The sequence below is a fragment of the Notamacropus eugenii genome, chromosome 4, assembly GCF_028372415.1.
Source record: "Notamacropus eugenii isolate mMacEug1 chromosome 4, mMacEug1.pri_v2, whole genome shotgun sequence".
Lineage (NCBI taxonomy): Eukaryota > Metazoa > Chordata > Mammalia > Diprotodontia > Macropodidae > Notamacropus > Notamacropus eugenii.
The window spans coordinates 341,038,257-341,058,092 of record NC_092875.1 but is presented as its reverse complement, the minus strand read 5'-3'; the positions used below and the strand labels follow the sequence as shown (position 1 = coordinate 341,058,092).

The following is a 19,836-nucleotide window of genomic DNA, read 5'->3' as shown; positions in this document are numbered from 1 at the left end:
TTTTAAAGGTAAAAGAAGAGAATGGTAGCAATTACAATTCACATGATACGTAGAGGGTATTTTTCCTGAGTACTGTTGCTTTTATGCATTGTAAATAGAACTAGCTCTTGTTCTTAAATCGGGAATAGACTCACAAATTGTTCGAATGAAGATTTGCAAGGAGTGTCCTTTTATCTTGGAATTCTCCACATTCTTCCAGTTTAGTGTTTTATATTTGAATTTAGGTGAGAGTAGATGAATGGCTCTGACTCTTTATTCCAGCTCAGTACTTTTGCTGTGTTTTGATATGTAAAGGATTTTCTTCTAACCTTTAGTTGTAGTCTCTGGTTCAGCTTGGGCATGGCAGATAGTACGTTAGAGCCCTACAGTTAGTAGCCTTATTGCTTCTAGGAGCTAGACATCTAACAGTACACTTCAGTTGTGAATAAGGGCTCCTCTTGTAGGGAGGACAGGGGTGTTACATATGTATATGTATATGTATATATACTGGGTATTATTCCAGAGGATTTCTCTTTTCTTCTTACTTATTCCTTTGTAGTCATCTTGTAGTTCTTATCTCTTTTGAGTGTTGCATGATTTATCATTGCCTCAGTGTATATATATATATATATATATATATATATATATATATATATATATGTGTGTATATATATATACATATATATGTATATATATATACACACATATATATATATATATATGAGAGAGAGAGAGAGAGAGAGAGAGAGAGAGAGAGAGGTGGAGCAAGTTGGGAATGTCAAGGGGGTGGGCTGAAGAATGAGTTCAGCTTTAAAGGATGTTCACTTTGTGTTGCATTTGGTCTGTAGGTTACACACAAATCTGAAGTAAAGCCAGCTGAAAATTTCTAACAAAACACAGTAGTCTTTATTTGTTTTATATTTATACAGATAGGAAAGATTTGAAAGGAGCACAGAATAAATAAGTTGTTATTATGTTGTTGAAGTATATATATTTTTCCAAAATATGTAAGTTGGCCCAATTGTATAGTTTTTTTTGCTTTTATTTTGTGTTTATTGGGATTATTAAATATCAAGTGAAACTATTTTTAAAAGAAGAGTGGTTGGTTTCATTGGGCATTGTAGATTTGTTATAAAATCTTTAGTTGTTGTCGTTCAGATGTTTTTAGTTATATCTGGCTCTTTGTGACCCCATTTGGGTTTTCTTGGCAAAGATGCTGGAGTGGTTTGCCATTTCCTTCTCCAGCTCACTTTACAGATCAGGAAACTGAGGTAAACAGGGTTAAGTGACTTGCCGAGGGTCACACAGCTAGTATCTAAGGCCAAATTTGAACTCAGGAAGATGAGTCTTCTGACTCCAGGTCTGACACTATATCCACTGAGCCACCTAGCTGTCCATAGACTATCATAATAAACTCCTAATTAGTGTCTCTGCTTCCAGTTTGATCTCCTCTCTCATCCATCATTCACAAAGTGGCCTAAAGCAGTGATCTGAAGTTGTTACTTCTCAAAAAATAATCTCCATGCTTAGAGAACAAAATATAAAAATGTTTAGCTTGGCATTTAAAGTTCTTTAAAGTCTAGCTTCCACCTGCATATCTGTTCTTATTTAAGTCCTCCCCTCTTCTCACATTCTTCCTTTCATTCAAACTGGCCTGCTGGCTCTTCCTTTCCCATGACATTTCATCTCTCATCTTGGTACCTTTGCCCAAGTGGTCCCTGTCATTTGGAATTCTCATAGAATCCCTGGTTTCTTTCTAAGAACAGTTTAGAACACCTCCTACATATGAAGCCTTTCCTAATCAGAACCTGTCCCATCCCACTTGTTAGCTTTCTTTCCCTCTTTAAATTCTTTGTACTTACTTGTCTGTGTACATGTTCTTCTCCCAGTAGAATGTTATCTCCTTAAGAGCAGGAATTGGTCCTTGTATCCCATATACTCTGTCTTGCACGCAGTAGGTGCCTAATAAATTTTGTTGAATTTAACCAAATCAAGCAAACTGGTCCCTTCCATCAGTGAAATAAGTAGAACAAAAAGGTCCATTGTCTGACATGCACACTTCCACTTCCAAGTGTCTGGAACTGTGGGGAACCAAGAGGCAAACAAATAGCAGAAGAAAGTGGTAGTGGAAAAAACCCATAATCTGGCCTAAATGGTTTTCATCAACATTGTTCTAAAAGGTCACACTATCGTATTACCTTGTGCAACTAAAGCCAAGGAACAGAGAAGTTTGGAGCTGAGCAAGAGGATGAAGCGGTCATCGGAGTTGCATTAAGAGGATATTTTGAATGCTGTTCAAGTCTATGGGAACTCATTGAGGTAGTGACAAGGATGCTGTCATCAACAGCAGGAAGGTGACTTAGAAAAAGGCTGGACTTCAGACTTTGATTTGATAATTAATTTTGAACAAAGGCCATGTTACACTGCCCAGGTCATGCAGCTGCACATTCTGTACTCTGCTTTTGTGAGAAAGATGGAAATAACAAGGATTCAAGAAGACAATAAGCATTTGTTTAAGGAAAATAAGTTTTGGGATGTATCTTGGTCTCTGCACTTAGTCTGTCCAGTGTTCAAATACATCAGCATCTAACACATATTTCAAAAACTAATTATGAATCATGAATGAGTCACTAAGACAAGATTAAATTAGGCTGTGTTAATATGTTAATAATAAAAATTAAACATGATCTAAAGGGCAAGAAAGATACACATGTGATAGGTTGTAAGCATATTTGTAATGGTCATAATACTTGAAGGTGCTTATTAATTATTAAAGACACAATGAATGTGTTCAATAACAGGAAGTATAATGTTTCTGTACAAAAATATAATTAAAAGAAAAAACTGGAGAAATGTTTATGGCATATAGTAGATAAAAAAACTTGACATAGAGAATATATAGGGCACCATTAAAAATTTATAGAGGGAAAAGTGTCAAGTATTTATGGCGTAGTGATATAGATAGTTTTCAAAAGAAGAAACACAAATCGTTAATAATCACTTAAAATGCTTCACCTGTGATCAGTGATATGTAAATTTAAACATCTATGACATGCCATCTTATATTTATCAAATTGGCAAAAATAATTAAAAGCAATGAAATTCATTATTGTTGGGATTATGGAGAATTAGGTACAATCAGTTTCTGGTAAAATGATTTTTTTTGGAGAACAGTCTCACAGCATCTAGTAAAAGTTTAAAAGATGATCATACCTTTTGACCAAATAATTTCACTGGTAGGCAGTTCCTCAAAAGTGTTATAAAACAAAACAAAACAAGTTATCTGTTAAAAGATTTTCATAACAACATACTTTGTAATTTCAAAACAACCACCTGCAAGTCACTTAAATGTCCTACAGTATTTTAAATTGGTGGTTAACAAAATGCTTAATTAAATTATAGTATATTAATGCAATGCAATATTGCAATGCAACTAAATGACACATATGAGGAATATAAAGAAATATGGGAAGACCTCTATGCAATATACTTAGGGAAAAAATCAGAAGCAGAGCAGAATGAACACAAAAGAAAAATGAATGAGAATGGACGAATGATTCTAATGGATATGGTGACTGAAAAAGTGTTATTTTTAGAAAGAGCTATGAAATGTGAGTTGTTAGAAAGCAAGCATTAAGTTTGTAAAAAATCATTTATAAAAATAAAAGCTATCATGTAGGAGATTTGTGATTTGAGAAGAAAGTGAGCTAGTTATGTAACAAGAATAAGGGATAACAGATGAACAACCCAAGAGTAAAGTGAAACTTTACTGGTTGAAACCTATAGAATATAAGACCCAAAGGAAGGCCTTCAATGTGTTAAGTAGGTAGATCTCAATTTCAGTGTTCAGCTAAACTGACCCCTTGATATTGGAAAAGATTTCCATCATCTTTCTCTCTCTCTGCTTTTACATTTTTTTCTATGTGTCTGGAATACATTGCCTACTTTGGCCTCTTAGAATTCCTACTTTGCTTCATGGCTTACCTGTTGTGCCTCCTAAGATCCACCTACTACAAGAAGATCTTCTCTGGCCCTTTTAATTGTCAGTGCTTTCTTCCTCTTCCTCAAATGATCATGTAAATGCTTATCTTTTTATGTAGAATCTGACTCTAGGCTCCTCAAGGTCAGGGACTAGGGATGTAGGCTCCTCAAGGTCAAGGACTGTTTCTCTTTTTGTCTTTTGTATCTCCAGTGTTTAGTACAGTGCCTTGTACATACTGAGTACTTAACAAATGGTTGTTGGATTGGATTGTACCATTAAGTCCAACTCTCTCTTTTTACTGATGAGAAAATGAAGGCAAAAGTGATTAAACAATTTGTCCAAGGAATGCTGGAATTTGAACCCAAGTCCTTTGACACCAGACCTGGTGTGCTCTCTATCCGTTAAAGAATACTGTTCTTTAGAGACCTAGGGCATACTTTTCAGGGATAGGCTCAACATCCTAGATGGCAAAGGGAAGGGTAGTTTAATGGGTAATATATCCCTAAGTAAGCAAATGCCACCTATTATGAAAAGTAGATATCTATTTTTCTGATGTTTAGAGAAAAGTAGTTGACCATAGGTTGGCTTGTTTGTCAATAAAATGGGTAAATTTCTATTCCCAGTTAAGGGAGATGAGTTTAAGGATGTTCTTTATCCTTGAGGTGTTGCCAGGACCTAGGTGAGGTCACTTGTGGGGATGTACAAGTATAGATGAGGGCCAGGTGAAAAGTAGGCTACTCAGAGGCAACAGAATGCTGTGGTAAGATTGTAAGAATGCTGATCTCATATTCATAACACCTGAGTTCAAAATTCAGTTTCAGTGCTTAATATCATGGTCACCTCAGTAATTTGCTTAAATTTTCCTTTTGCCCTTAGTATTTTTTAATCTATAAAATGTGAATTACACATAATACATGTGTTATTTTCCTCACAGGGTTGTTGGGAGGAAGAGAAACTCTAGAAGGTTAAATAAATCTAAATTATTATTACCCATTACCTTTCGGTTTTTCCTTGTGCCTAAAAGAACTATAGATACCTCTCTTTGATCTTCCTGTATATCAGTTTGTAGTAATGAACTTGGTGCTCTCATAAAAATTATTACAGATTAGGTGCTCTTAGGTACATAAAAAGGTTGTTAAGAAGATGTAAATTAGCTGTTCCCATTTGGTGCACTCCCCCACTTCCACCCCCACCTGCAGCCACTGGGCAACCCTCCACCTCCTGGATATCATTGTGTCATAGGAAGGGTTTGTAGGGTTGGCAAGAGGAAGGAGGTGGGCGTCTGTCCCTTTTCTTCTTTGTAAAGTGAACCAAACTTCCAACACTACCCTCCCCCTCCCCCAGTTGCTTTGTAGCCTTTGAGGCTAGGGTCTGGTGATACATTAGAAATCTCCCTAGCCTATCGACAATTACTTCAAGGTTTGAAGTCTCCCTTCAAAGAGCTGGGTCTCCACAGTTCACCATTACCCTGAGGCTATTGCATACAGCTTTGGCAGAAGAGCCAAGTTACTAGACTTCAAATGTACTGTAGAGCATTGGATTTTGGATGTCACAGAAGTAAAGAATCTCAGAGTTAGAAGGGCACTCAGACACCATCCACATGAACAAGAATCCCTTGTACAATATACCTGATAGTGGTTATGCAATGTGAAGGCCTCGAGTGAGGAAGGGATGCCCATTTTGCACGTTATTCCACTTTGGAATAGACACAACTGTTAGGGAGTTTTTATTTCTTCAAGCCTGAATTTTCATCTTTGTAACTTCTACTCATTGTTCTTAGTTCTCTCTTCTGGGACCAAGCAGAACAGAAATGAAGATCATTAAGAACCATCATAAAATATAAGTAGACAGATAGAGATGCAAAACAAAGAATAGGCCATGCTACACTGGCCTCATTTCCTTTTACTTTTTAAGGGTTAATAAAAAGTTACTAAAGGTTATTTAGATTAAGGGGCAAGAAGGTCACAAGCAGAATACTGGCCTTTAACAAAGCATTTGGCAGAGTCTTTCATGGTATCCCTGTAGTCAAAATGGAGAGATGTGGGCCAAATGATAGAACATTTAGGTAGGTTTGGAACTGATTAAATGACTGAATCTCAGGAGCAATGATTAATGCATCAATGTTAATTAAGGAGAGGTTTCTAATGAGTTTTCCAAAGATCTTTCCGTGGCTTTGTCTCATTGAACACTTTCATTAGTGATTTGGATTAAAATATCATTAGCATGTTTTTCATAGGTGTAGGCTCCCATCCATAGTGACGCAGAGGTTGAAGAGATAAGTTCTGGACAGAACTTAGAATTTGGGATCCAAATAAGAATGATAGGTTGGATCCAATAGGATGTGATTTATCTATTTGGAGCTTGAAATTTAATAGTGATTGATTTAAAGTACCAGATTTACATTAAAAAGTCAACTAAAAAATTATATGATGAGGAGTTATGGCCAAACAAGAAACATGAGTCAACTATGTGACATGGTGCTAAAAAGAACCTGATTGCATTAATAGGAAGTAAATAGTGCTAATGGACGTGGTAGAGCATACCAGAAACCTTTTACACTAGGGAGGCTGAGGCTTGTGAATTTTTCAAGTTTATGAGTTTTGAGCTGTCATGGGGTTAAAAGCCATTTGGATATCCTTACTGAGTCTAGCAGCAATATGCTGAGACCCCTGGAGTGGAGGGCCACTAGGCTGACTAAGAAGGAGAAAGCTGATCCAGAGCAAATGAAGGTCTCCATGCCAATCAGTACTGGGATTGGGATTGTAGATGTCTTCTGCATTTCCATCCTGAGTGAGTTAGAGTTGTTTGTTCTCGGAGAGGACCATGACATCAGACAGGTGATTGGAAAGTGAGGGAGGGTTGTGCAAAGTCCCTTTCTCCTCCAGAGCTATCTGTGTCCAGTGGCAAGATGTAGATCAGAATGACTGGAAATAGCCCTGGATGATCTTGGCCTTTTCAAGCCAAGATCTTTCCCAGGTCTCACTTAGGTGGAGGCAATACTCATTCAGTGATTAGGGCTAGGTAAGAAACGAGGCAAAGAATGACCTCTTTTACCTGATCAGTAACAACAAAAAAGTGAGGTAAGAGAGACCTAGTATCAAAAACAAAAACCAAAAACAAATCCATAGCAAAAAAAAGGAAAAAGAATGAGATGTTCCCTTAATGATACCACATCTGGAGGACTGAGTTCAGTTCTGGGTGCCACATTGTAGAAAGGACATGGACAATCCAGAACACATCCAGAGGAAGGTAGAAGGGTGAAGGGACTGGAGACCATGCCAAATGAAAATTAGCTGAAGGAACTGGGAGTGTTAAACCTGTAAAAGAAGACTTAGGTGGCATAATTGAAGGTACTGGTTGGACTTGAATACCTCTGAAGTACTTTCCAGCTATGACATTCTATGATTTAAAGTGCTTTTTAAAAATTACAGTAATATAGTGGATAGAGTCTTGGCCTTGGGGTCAGAAAGATGGGTTCAAGTCCTGTCTCTATCACATACAGGCTGTATGACAAGTCACTTAACCTCTTAATTTCTCTAGGCAGCTCTCTAAGAGTATAAATTACAGAAAAGGTGCCCACCTGCATTGGTAGAGGAAGTTTCTTATGAGGACCTCTCTACATCAATGTAATTATAGGTCTTATAAAAATATATATGTTTCTATCTACCAATAAACAAGAATTTATTGTCAGCACTATGTAAATCACTATGCTGGGGATATATAAATACATTGAATGAAACAATCCCTATTTTCAAAGAGCTCTGTCTCTCTCCATCTCTGTCTCTCACTGTCTCCCTTTCCTTCCTCCTCCTCTCTTTCCTATTCCTCTTCCCTCTCTTCTTTCTCCTCCTCTCTCTGTCTCCTTTTCCTTCTCCTCCTACTTTCTTTCCTCCTTCTCCTTTATCTGTCTTTCTGTCTCTCATTCCTCTCTCAGTCTACCTATCCATCCATCCATCCATCCATCCATCCATCCATCCTTCTATCTACCTACCTACCTTTTATAGTCTAGAATAGGATCTCAAGGTTAAACGTACCCTGGAGGTGATCTAGTATAACCTTCTACAACGTTCCCTATATCATCCATTTGCCTGAACACCTGAGTTATTACTTCATGGCTTTATTTCCCACTATCTATAAAGTAGCTTCATAGTGATTGTTGAATGATGAAATTTGGATATTTCTTGATGACTTATTCATTGCATGTCTTTATTTTGCTGTGTCCTAAAGTGTGCATCATTATTGATTAATAGTGCATCTGAAGTACAGCCTCACATTTGATGATGATTCAGTGAAAGTCATGGGGATTGTAGGTTTGTTCCCCATAGCTAGGATTGCAGGATGTGTTTGAATCATACCTTGGCTGATAGAATCACTGAGTTGCTATCCATTGAAAAAGTTAATTCATTAAAGATATTTACAAGGAAACTTTATGCCAAGTTATGCCAAGAAAATAAAACCCTGTTAATATAAACCACATTTCTTAAAGAGGAGTTGGTATGGACAGGATAGAGTTTCTCCCAAGTTATCTTTCCCTGATGTGTTTGTCTGGTCTACCTAGTGGAACAATGTATCACTGGTTCACAAGAATTCTGGCAACTCCTATGAATAATCTCCTGTAGGTTTTCATTTTAGAAATTTTGTTTGTCAGGACATAATCAAAGAATATATTAGAAAGCAAATAGCCTTAGTCTCTTTATTAGGAATGGAGGCAAAACAAGAATACAGGAAATCTTATCATGTGCTTTCCGCTTTCCCCCTTGGTTCATACAAGTTCTTTAAGGATTAGGTTTTTGTAAATGCGATTTATGGCTCCAAATGAAGGACTTGGAGAAAAGTAGCTGTTTGAGTTCTTTGACGGGCATTTTACAGATTTCTATTGTGTTAGAAATATCTAATAGAAAACATTTTCAACTTGAAAGAAAAAAAACATGTGGACAACGTTAGCAGTTCAACAAAACGTGCAACTAATTCAGATTTAATTTAAACAAAAAAAAGGTGCCTTAAGGATTTGTCCAAAGTTCTGTGGTTTTAGATTTTTATATAGCTTATTGATAGCAACAAAGTAACAATTGAACATCTTTTAAAAGTAACCTTTCAGCATAAATAGGGAGAAAAGAGAAAAAATTTGATCATGATTAACTGGAAAGGTGATGTTGATTGAATTGTAATTAGTAGATTCCTATAACTTGATTTTTAGGGTACTGTGAATAGATGAAGGGAATGATCACTTATATATATTGCCAGTCATTACCCTAAGAGTTTTTTATAAATATTATCTCATTTGATCCTCACAATAACCTTGAGAAGTAGGTGCTATTATGATCTCCATTTTACATTTGAGGAAACTGAGGCAAACAGAGGCTGAGTAACTTGTGTAGCTCACATAGAGTTAGTAAATGTCTAAGGCTAGATTTGAACTCAGGTCTTCCTGACTCCAGGCTTAGTGCTCCATCTGTTGTGCCCTTGGCTACCTCTCATGCCCAATCCTGCCTTTCTTATGACTTTCTTATGACTTAAACTTTTCCAACCTCAGCTTCCTTATTTGTAAAATAAGGATAATAATACTTGTAATGTTACCCTCTCAGGGTTATTGTCAGGCTTAAAGGAGATAATGTGTGTAAAATGAGGCTTTACAAAACTTAAAGCCTATTATAAATGTCAGTTATTATTATATTTTTATTGGTGCTAGGCCCTTAGTATATTAATAAGTATTTGCTTATTGATTGTCTCTTGTTCTGGTTTAGATTCACTTGGTTTATTCCATTTTTTACTACACTTGTAATTTCATTGGAATAAAGAACTCTAGGTGAAAAATCTCCCTCTAATGATGCAGGTCAGCAGTTGTTCCACAGCTTAGTGGGTCCCTGAGAAGTGAAGTGATTTGTCTGGGATCATAGGGCCAATATTTGTCACAGGTGATATTTGAACTCATGTCTTCCTGATGCTGAGGCCAACCCTCTCTCTACTATTTCATATTGCCTTCTGAGTTCAGTTTAGGTGAAGTTAATAACATTGCTCTCAAATGAGATCATGTATTTGGAAGTACTTTGAAACAGTAACAACCTATATCAGTGTAAGGTTTCAGTATTAAGATCATTCCCTCCAAGATTTAGGTTTCAGATTATTTTATTCTTTTTTTTATTTTAACATTTAATATTGAACTTTCTCCTTAATAGTGAGATGTTAGTGAAAGATCGGTATTAATACCTTATACTCCTCTAGCAGAGTTTAGCTTTCGGAACACTTTCACATGCATTGTACGATATGGCCCTCACAATTGCCCTGGTTGCAATTGCATGATTAGTATCATTTTATAGTTGAAGAAACTAAAAACCTCTTTCAGTGATTGCTTTGCCCAGAGTCATGCAGCAGAGCTACAATTAGAACTCTAGATACTCATGTTCTCTTTGAAGCATCGTTAGCCTTCTCTTTTCAAGATGTGATTGGGAAGATCTGATGCAACCCTTCTGGGATAAAATACCAAAGGAGGGCTGCCAGAAACATTTAAATAAAATCACACTTGAAAATTTTTACCCTTATTTAAGTAAACTTTAACTGAGTTTCAAAGCACAAATGTTTTGGCTAAGTTTTGGTATGGTTCACAAACTGCCTTAGGACAATAAGTCAGCGTAAAAATAAAACCAACTGATTCCATTTTAATAAAGAAACTGCCTGCTTTTACTAATGGTTTTACATTTCCCTGCCTTCAGTCCAGATTGCCTGCATGTCTCATCTTGGCTTTCTTTTATGCCTATAGTCTTATTCTCATTTCAGGCCTTTGTAGAGATATACCTTCCTGGGGATTAGTCCTCTGTCCCTCTGCCTTTTGAAATTATTACCCTTGTAAAGGACCAAGATCCAGACTTCCCCAAAATAATGAGGAAGATCAGGAACTGAGAGGCCAACTTCTTTGTAAACAGAGGCTTGTGATTGGATGCTGACCTTGGAAATATCTATAGTGTCAGCAAAGTCCATTGCATATAGTAGATACATTATAAGTGCTTATAGAAAGAAGGAATATAAATTGGAAAGAAAGAAAAAATGAAGAGGCAAAGAAAGAATGCTAGCTAGTTTTTTTTTTCTCTCTTGAGAATGTAGACTCTGTTATGTCTGAAAACTAGTACAATGTTTTCTGTAGGCAGCTGTACTGATCATTTCTTCTCTTTCCTTCTTTACTTTCTTTTGTCTGAGTGGGATATTACCTACTCCTCTCTACTAAGCCTCCTCCCTCTCCCCACCCTCACCTTTCTTTTTGAGGTAGGGTTGGGGTAGAGAGGAAGGTATCACAGAGACTGACTCAGTAAAGTAAAATTACTTTCTGTAATTGAACTCAAGACCAAAAGGTAAAGGGAATCTGATACTGGAACGTATACAGATATGTAACTAAAAAGACATATTAAGTGCTTGCTATTTTGTCTCAGGCATATGGGGGATCAGGGAAGGAGTTTAGACTATATAAGTGAAGTGTTCTGCATAATGTTAGTGGGAGAACAATCTCCATTCTTGATTGTTTGGTAAGCTGGGTGCATTGCTTCCATGTAGGTTTCTGGTTTGAAAGCCTGCTACTACATACGACTAGTTAGGTTAATAAAGGGTTTTTGCTTTGTTTCACTATAAACACATATCTTGAAAAAAATTCTGTTTGACCCTGGTTAGACTTATATGGACAAATAGTGACACACTCTGAACCTCAGTTTCCTTACTTGTAAAATGAGGACAAAAATACCTGTGTATAATACCTTTCTCCCAGGATTATTATGAGAACAAATTACATTCATATTTGAAATATTATATAAATGACAGCTCTTACCCAGCATGACTTAATGGTTAGAGGGCTAACCTGAGAGTCAGGAAACACTGGGCTCAGGTTCTGTTTCTGACTACTACTTGCTGGGTGACCACAAGAAAGTCTGGGGTGGGGAACTTGTGGCCTTGAGGCTACATGTGGCCCTCTAGGTCCTCAAGTGCAGCCTTTTGACTTTTTCAGAGGACCTAGGGGGCCACATGTGGCCTTGAGGCTGCAGATTTCCCACCCATAGGGCAAGGCACTGAACTTCTCTGTGCCCAGGGACTTTTCTTCATCTATCAGTTTCAGAGTACTTGTTGGCATGCATCAGCATAGGGAGTTACAACACAAGGGAGCGTGCTACATTGATAAAATCACAGGACTGGACCCCTAAAAAAGGATTGTCTATCTCTTCCTTTTCTTTTCCTTTGCAGTTCCTTACTTGTGATGTGTTACAGTCTGCTCCTGTTCACCAGATGTCTCTCTGTTACCCTTTGAGTGATACTCATGCCCTTTGAATGATCCCCAATTCCGGTTCTTCAGAGAATGCAATGTTCCATGACTCACAGCCATACAACACCACTAGTAGAATACTGGTACCAAAAAGATGAGCCTTTGCTTTTAAAGCAAAATCTAGGGTCATTAAAAGAGCTTTCCATTTTTTCAAAGTCAATATAGTCCACCCTTTCTTTTGTTCAGTTTTGAGCCTAACTTATTGTCCATTTGTTGTATCTGACTAAGAGGTTCATGTATACTTTATATACACATACATAGATATATATGTATATATACATAAATATATGTAAACACACATATACCTATATCTATAGGTTGACCAACTAAATAGCAGAGCCTAAATGATAAACCTGCTTCTTCCATTGTGAGTGTCTGACTAATAGAGTGGCCTGATCAAATGTGTAGATCAAGACAACTAATATTTCAGCTTGATGTAGAAATGAGAGGAGGAAAAAAGAGCCAGAAGGACAGAAAGTTGTGGTCAAAAAGTGAATTTCAGAATTCAAGTGCTTTAAGATAGTAGTTGTGTTTTGCAGTGAATAGTGCATTGGACTTGGAGTTTGAAAGGCCTGAGTTCAATTTTGGCCTCACACACTTACTAATTTTGTGAGCCTGGGCGAATTACTTATTCTCTGCCTCAGTTTCTCTCATCTGTAAAATGGGGATATAATAGCACCTGCCTTCTAGGATTCTCATGAGAATAAAATGAGATATTTGCCGTAAAGCAGCATGAAAGTGCTAGCTGTGATGATGATGGTGGTGGTGGTGGTGGTGATGTATCGCCAAGGCAATATTTACAGCACTAAGGGCAGCTATGAATATGTGAGCATAATTCTGAATCAAAAAGTATAACAGATTCTCCACACGGAAGGCAGAAGAAAAACATTTATTCAGACATCAAGCCAAATCTGTCATAGTAACCAAGAAATCAATACACATTAACACTTCAGGGAACAAAGGCATTCCCAAGCTTCCCCCCTCACCTCTGCTGGGTCCTTCCCACAAACAAAGACTTGCAAAACCAGCTGTCTTCTTGCCTGCATCCTCTCTCCTCTGCCCGCAACCACTCTCACCAACTTTCTCCCTCATACCACATGTGCCTTAGGCTTCCATGTGATTTAAGCAGGTCACATGGGCCTATTAATGAATGGGAAAGATCTTCCCATTTAAATTACCATTACAGGTGGTTGTGGTACTAATGGCATATTTTGTTCTGGTTGTTGATATTTAAGCTATGGCTTGCATATGGTTCATTAAAGTGGAGTGGAGGTAATCTCATGGTTAAGAAGACAGACTGTGAAGTAGGGTGCAATGTCAAACCCCATGCATATTGAAGCTTTCATGATGCTAGCAGTAAATGAGATAGAAAAGTATGAGCCAGGAACTAAAACCATTGAGGAAGGTGAAATAGAGTATTGGAGGAAAGCAAATTCCCGCCCCCCCCTGCCAAGTGGATAAAGGGAAAGCATTAAACTTTAATAGAAAAGACACCTTTGAACAATAAGGTAAGAAATACCAGTGGGGAGCAAGGAGTATATAGACCCTCCTGATGGCATTGTCAAGTGTAGCAAGATTGAGAGGGAGAGCTGTCTCTACTGGAGAGGTTTTCATGGAGTGGTTCTCAGGGGAAATCTAGGTTTGCAATGAGGGTTCACTATGATTTTTCTGTCATTTGAACTTAGCTTCAGGGATACAGGTAGTGGGATTTAGAAACCTAGGAAATCAATTCAAAGGTGGACAGACTTTATTGCCAGCTGTAGCTTATATTGCAGTCAGAAGTAGACATGCACTGTAGATGAAGACATGGCTGTTAGCATTTAGAAGGAGCTAAAAAACTGAGATGAAGTACAGATTTTCCAGAAGTCTTCACAGAAACTTTAAAAGATCAGAAGAACCTAGAAGCAAAGCAAGATGAGGAAAGGCCTTTATTGGCCTTTTTGTTCTAAGAAATCCTAGTTAGGGTGAATGTCTTCATCCTTGCTACGATCTCTCCATGGGCATAGCCATATGCCTTTAGTGCTTTTTTTAATAAGGGAGAATCTAATCTATCCCTTGTTTCTTTGAAAAAGTGTTCATATGAGGAAGAGAGCAGGGTTACCTTTCTAGAGCAGCTAGTACTTAATCTCTTAAAAATGAAGGAGCTATTAGTTTGCTCTGATATTTGCAAACTAATGTTTAAAAAATAGACCAAGGTTACATCATAGAAGGATACTGTGAATATTTCTCTTTCCTTCCTTCACATTTTGAAATAACCTGACTAAAAAGAGTCCATCATTTTCCTTAGGCATCACCTCTGCAATTATTTCTAGACTCTCCAAGATTTCCCCTTGGTACTTCAGTTATGTCCTCCTGGAGGGACAGGGCAAGTAGCTGGAGCATAGAAACATATGCCTCACAGCCTTTGCCTGAAAGGGAGAATAAGGCTAATTGTTAATAATAACACATACTTCATTGAGTGTCTTATTTCACCTGTGGTTCCCATCACCTGTGCTTTGCTTACAATAGGCACTTAATGCATTTTTTTATTGGATTGAATTGCTGGAGTTATTTGATGGTAGTAAATTAAGACACTGTAATTTGGGTGGCCCCTTTAATCCTTTATGGTCACAAAGGGACTATTTTTTGAAGTTGAATAAATGGACTGAATGTTCATTAAGCATACATAGCAAAATCCCTTTTACAGGAAAGTGAATTAGCTCCAAGATCATTCATTGAGTTTATAAAAATGGAGGATGGCTTTCTCTGAAAGCAAATGTCAGCAATTTGCTAATTCACCCTAAGAAAACATTCTAGAAATGTGAAGAGATTAAGAGAATATTTTTCTGACTACTATGCAAGAAATTCTGAGTTAACAGGGGAAAAAATACCACTTGTCTTTTATAGGGCAGAGAAGAGGAAACAGATAAAGATAAAGAAGATACAAAAACAGATACAACAGATGATAAAGAAACCTCCCTAAGAGAGGGAAACTCAAACAGGTTTATTAGCACTGGCTTTATTGGGTCCATATAGGAAACTAAAGTTCTTAGGATGTTGTTTGGTGCTGGAATGTGGGAATGTTGAGGACAGGCATACCTATTTAAAAAAACTGTGTACTTTCTGTCTTTTGGTCTGAAGGACTCAAGTTGTAGACCAATTAATGTGATAGAATGAATAATAATAATTGATATTTATATAGTCTTTTAAAATTTTCAGAGCCAGGGAGTGGAGATAAGATGGCAGAGTAGAAGCAGGAACCTGCCTGAGTTCTCCCTCCAAACCCCTCAAAATACCTGTAAAAAATTACTCTAAACAAATTCTAGAGAAGCAGAAGCCACGAAATGGCAGAGTGAAACAGATTTCCAGCCTAAGACAACGTGGAAGGCCCACAGGAAGTAAGGGTCTATTGCACCAGGCTCTTAGCAGATATTGCCCAGCATGAGCTGCACTGGCACAGATGGGACTGGAACAGGACTCAGGGCACTGAATCACTGGCAACTGTAGCAGTTCCCAAACTTCTCAACACACAAATGTCAAAGACAGCGTCTAAGGTCAGTGGGAAAACTCTTTCATCTGGGTGAGAGGGGAACTCGGTCTGGCCCCAGCCCCAGCCCCATCCCCAGGGAGGTGGCAGCCACTGCCTACTCACAGTTCCAGGGCAGAAAAGAGTGCTTGTGGTTGCTCACAGACCACAGTTTAGGCAAGGAGAGGGGTAAACACCTCCCCTTTTATCATACCAGTTTGGAGGAACTGAGAATTTATAGTCCCTAGAGATATCTCTGGAAACAACTGCACAAAACCTCTGAAACTTGGGGCAGTACACCCTCCACTTAACAAAGAGCTCAAAAGTCAAGTAATTGACTGAGAAAATGACCAAAAAGGGGAAAAATGAGACTATAGAAGGTAACTTTCTTGGTGAAAAGGTATTTTCTTTCAATGAGGAAGATCAAAGCATACAACCAGAGGAAGATCAAAGCACACAACCAGAGGAAGATAGTGAGGTCAAGGCTCCTACATCCAAATCCTCCAAGAAAAATAAGAAATGGTCTGAGGCCATAGAAGAGCTCAAAAAGGATTTTGAAAATCAAGTAAGAGAAGTAGAGGAAAAATTGGGAAGAAAAATGAGAGTGATGCAAGAAAATCATGAAAAATGAGTCAACAACTTGCTAAAGGAGACCCAAAAATGCTGAAGAAAATAACATCTTTAAAAATATAACCCAAATGACAAAAGACAACCAAAAAGCTAATGCCTTAAAAAGCAAAATTGGCCAAATGGAAAAGGAAGTCCAAAAGCTCACTGAAGAAAATAATTCCTTCAAAATTAGAATGGAGAAAATGGAAGCTAATGACTTTATGAGAAATCAAAAAATTATAAAACAAAACCAAAAGAATGAAAAAATTGAAGACAATGTGAAATATCTCATTGGAAAAACAACTGACCTGGAAAATGGATCCAGGAGAGAGAATTTAAAAATTATTGGTGTACCTGAAAACCATGATGAAAAAAAGATCCCAGATGTCATCTTTCAAGAAATTATCAAGGAAAACTGCCCTGATATTCTAGAACCAGAGGCTAAAATAGAAATGTAAAGAATCCACCAATCATCTCCTAAAAGAGATCCCCAAAGGAAAACTCCTAGGAATATTGTAGCCAAATTCCAAAGGTCAAAGAAAAAATATTACAAACAGCCAGTAAGAAACATTTCAAGTATTGTGGAAATACAGTAAAGATAACACAGGATTTAGCAGCTTCTACACTAAGGGATCAGAAGGCTTGAAATATAATATTCCAGAGGTCAAAGGAGCTAGGATTAAAAGCAAGTATCACCTACCCAGAAAAACTGAGTGTAATACTTCAGGGGGGAAAATGGTCATTCAGTGAAATAGAGGACTTCCAGGCATTCTTGTTGAGAAGACCAGAGCTGAATAGAAAATTTGACTTTCAAATGCAAGAATCAAGAGAAACATGAAAACTTATACAGGAAAGAGAAGTCATAAAAGACTCATTAAAGTTGAACTGTTTACATTTTTACATGGAAAGATGATATTTGTAACTCATGAGACCTTTTTCAGTATTAGAGTAGTTAGAGGAAATACACACACATATATGTTTATATATGTGTATGTGTGTATATGTATATGCACTATATATGTACGTATGTGTATAATACATATAGTGTAGGTATATGTGTAGGTATGTGTATGTATGTGTGTGTGTCTTGTGCATATATTATATATGCATGTATATGTGTGTATATGTATGTATGTATATATAGACAGAGGGCACAAGGTGAGCTGAATATGAAAAGAAGATACCCAAAAAATAAAATTAAACATTGAGAGGAATGTACTGGGAGAAGGACAAAGGGAGAGGTAGAATGTGGTAAATCATCTCACATAAAAGAGGCAAGAAAGAGCTTTTACAATGGAGAGGAAGAGGGGTAGGTGAGAGGGAATACTAACATACATTCATATACACAATTCAAGTACTGTGGAAACACAATCAAGGTAGTTAGAGGTAATATATATGTGTATATATATATGTATACATGTATGTATGTATATATGTTAAATTTAAAAAGTGAATGTTAAAATTATCTTTACATGTAATTTGAAAAAAATTAAATACTATTTAAAAGGATGTGTGGAGTAAGTGCAAATGAGGAGTCGAGGATGACATCTAGGTTGTGAGCCTATGTCACTGGGAGGATGGTGGTGTTTGTGACAGTAATAGGAAAACTGGGAAGATTTGAAAGAGTCTTTGAGGAAAGAAAATAAGTTCTGTTTTAGACTTGTTGAGTTTACAATGTGTACAGAATGTCCATTTTGAAATGTTTAGTAGGCAGTTAGTTGGTGATAGAAGACTGGAGCATAAAGAGATATGAGAATCATCTGTGTAGAGATGACAATTGAAGCCATAGAAACTTAATAGATTACCAATCAATATAATATTGAGGAAAGAAGAAGACCCAAGATGGATTCTTAGAAGATGCTCACAGATAGTGGTCACAGTCATTATTGGTTGAGGATCCAATAAAAGAGACTGAGGAGGACAAGTTATATAGGGAGGAGAAGAGACAAAAGAGAACAATGTCATAAAATCCTGGAGATGATAGGGTTTGTGGAAGAGATTGATTAAAGTGTCAAAGGGTTTAGGAAGGATAAACAGAATACAGATTGAGAGGAGACCTTTAGATTTGGCAGTTAAGAGGTCATTATTAATTTTGGAAGGAACAATTTCAGTGAAATGATAAATCCAGAAGAAGCCAAACTGCAGAAAGTTCAGAAGAGAGTAAGAGGAAAGGAGGTGGAGACACTGACTATAGACTCTTTATATACATTATCTTTTTTGATCTTTTTAACTCTGGGAGACAGGAGCTGCAGGTATTATCACCTCTATCTTACAAATGAAGAAACTGTGTTTGGAGAGCTTGAGTGACCTATTTTTGGTTACTTAGGTGGTAAACACTGGCAATGGGATTTCAATTAAGAGCTTCTTGACTCCAACTGTGGTGTTTTATCCACTTAATCATGTTGCCTTTAAGTGCTTTATCTAAATTCAAATTGGTTCTTTGGTAGTTCCCAAAGCAATTCAAGTTTTGTATATAACTTGGAACCTGGGAGCCATTCCTGGAGCACAGAATTGGCTTGGTTTGAAAAAAGCATCATTTAACACTTCCCTTAGCTTGAAGAGCATCTTTAAAAGCCTCTTTTAAGATAAATGCTCTGGGTATTTGCATTCCCAATCATTTTTCTTTCCTCCTCTTTGTCCTCTTTGTCCTCTTTGTCCTCCTCCTTCTTCTTGTCACTGTAGATTCAAACCTTTCTATTCTGCCAATTATTTTTGCTATGCAGTCCAAAAATTCTGCTTTCATAATTATTACCTTTCTTTTAAACCATTCAGGAATATCCTGCTGTGGTTCTGTGCTATCTTGGAAATCCACAGGGTTTCCTGCCTTATTAGACATTGATTCATTTTCCTTTGTTTTACAATATTTATTCATAGATGCCTGGATTCTTTTGCCTAATTTGGAGGCCATATTATCTTCTATTTTCAATATCTTCCTTGTTGGTTTATCTGCTGATGTTTAAGGTCTTTAACTGAGTTTTTTTTCTTCTAAGGGCAATTTCAGTCTTTTTCCCCCTTGATAGTCACTGATTGCTCACTTTCTGATGTCCTTTCCTTTATTGATAGTTTCCTTGGGAGCTGAACCTCAAAAGCTGTCTTACCTTCTGCCTATGCTGGGCAACTTATGCTTAACTAGACTCAATCACTGCCCCAAATCACTTCTGTGGAGATAATTGTCACTAGATGGATGCTAGGCTCTTTTCTTGAGGCTTAGTGGAGTGCTACAGTCACATACATGTTTCTTGTCCCAGTTCCCTATGTCACTTCAGGGCTTACACTAAGTTATGCAGACTTCTGCTTTTTGGATTTCTCTGGCACCAGGAGGAAGGAATAGTAGGGTTGGGTTCTACTTCAGGCTTGTGGGCCAACTTGTCCAGCCCTGCTGCTGCCTGAGTATGATGGGTGGTGGGGAAATGAGTGCTGAATGAGTGCTCACAAATCATCTTCTCTGCTTTTAATTCATTG

The 19,836-nt window shown here is 37.3% G+C and overlaps 1 protein-coding gene across 1 annotated transcript in view; it reads left to right on the top strand.

Annotated features, from left to right (window-relative positions):
- The window catches only part of FHOD3 (formin homology 2 domain containing 3), a 707,140-nt gene that overhangs the window by 156,178 nt on the left and 531,126 nt on the right, over positions 1 to 19,836 (top strand).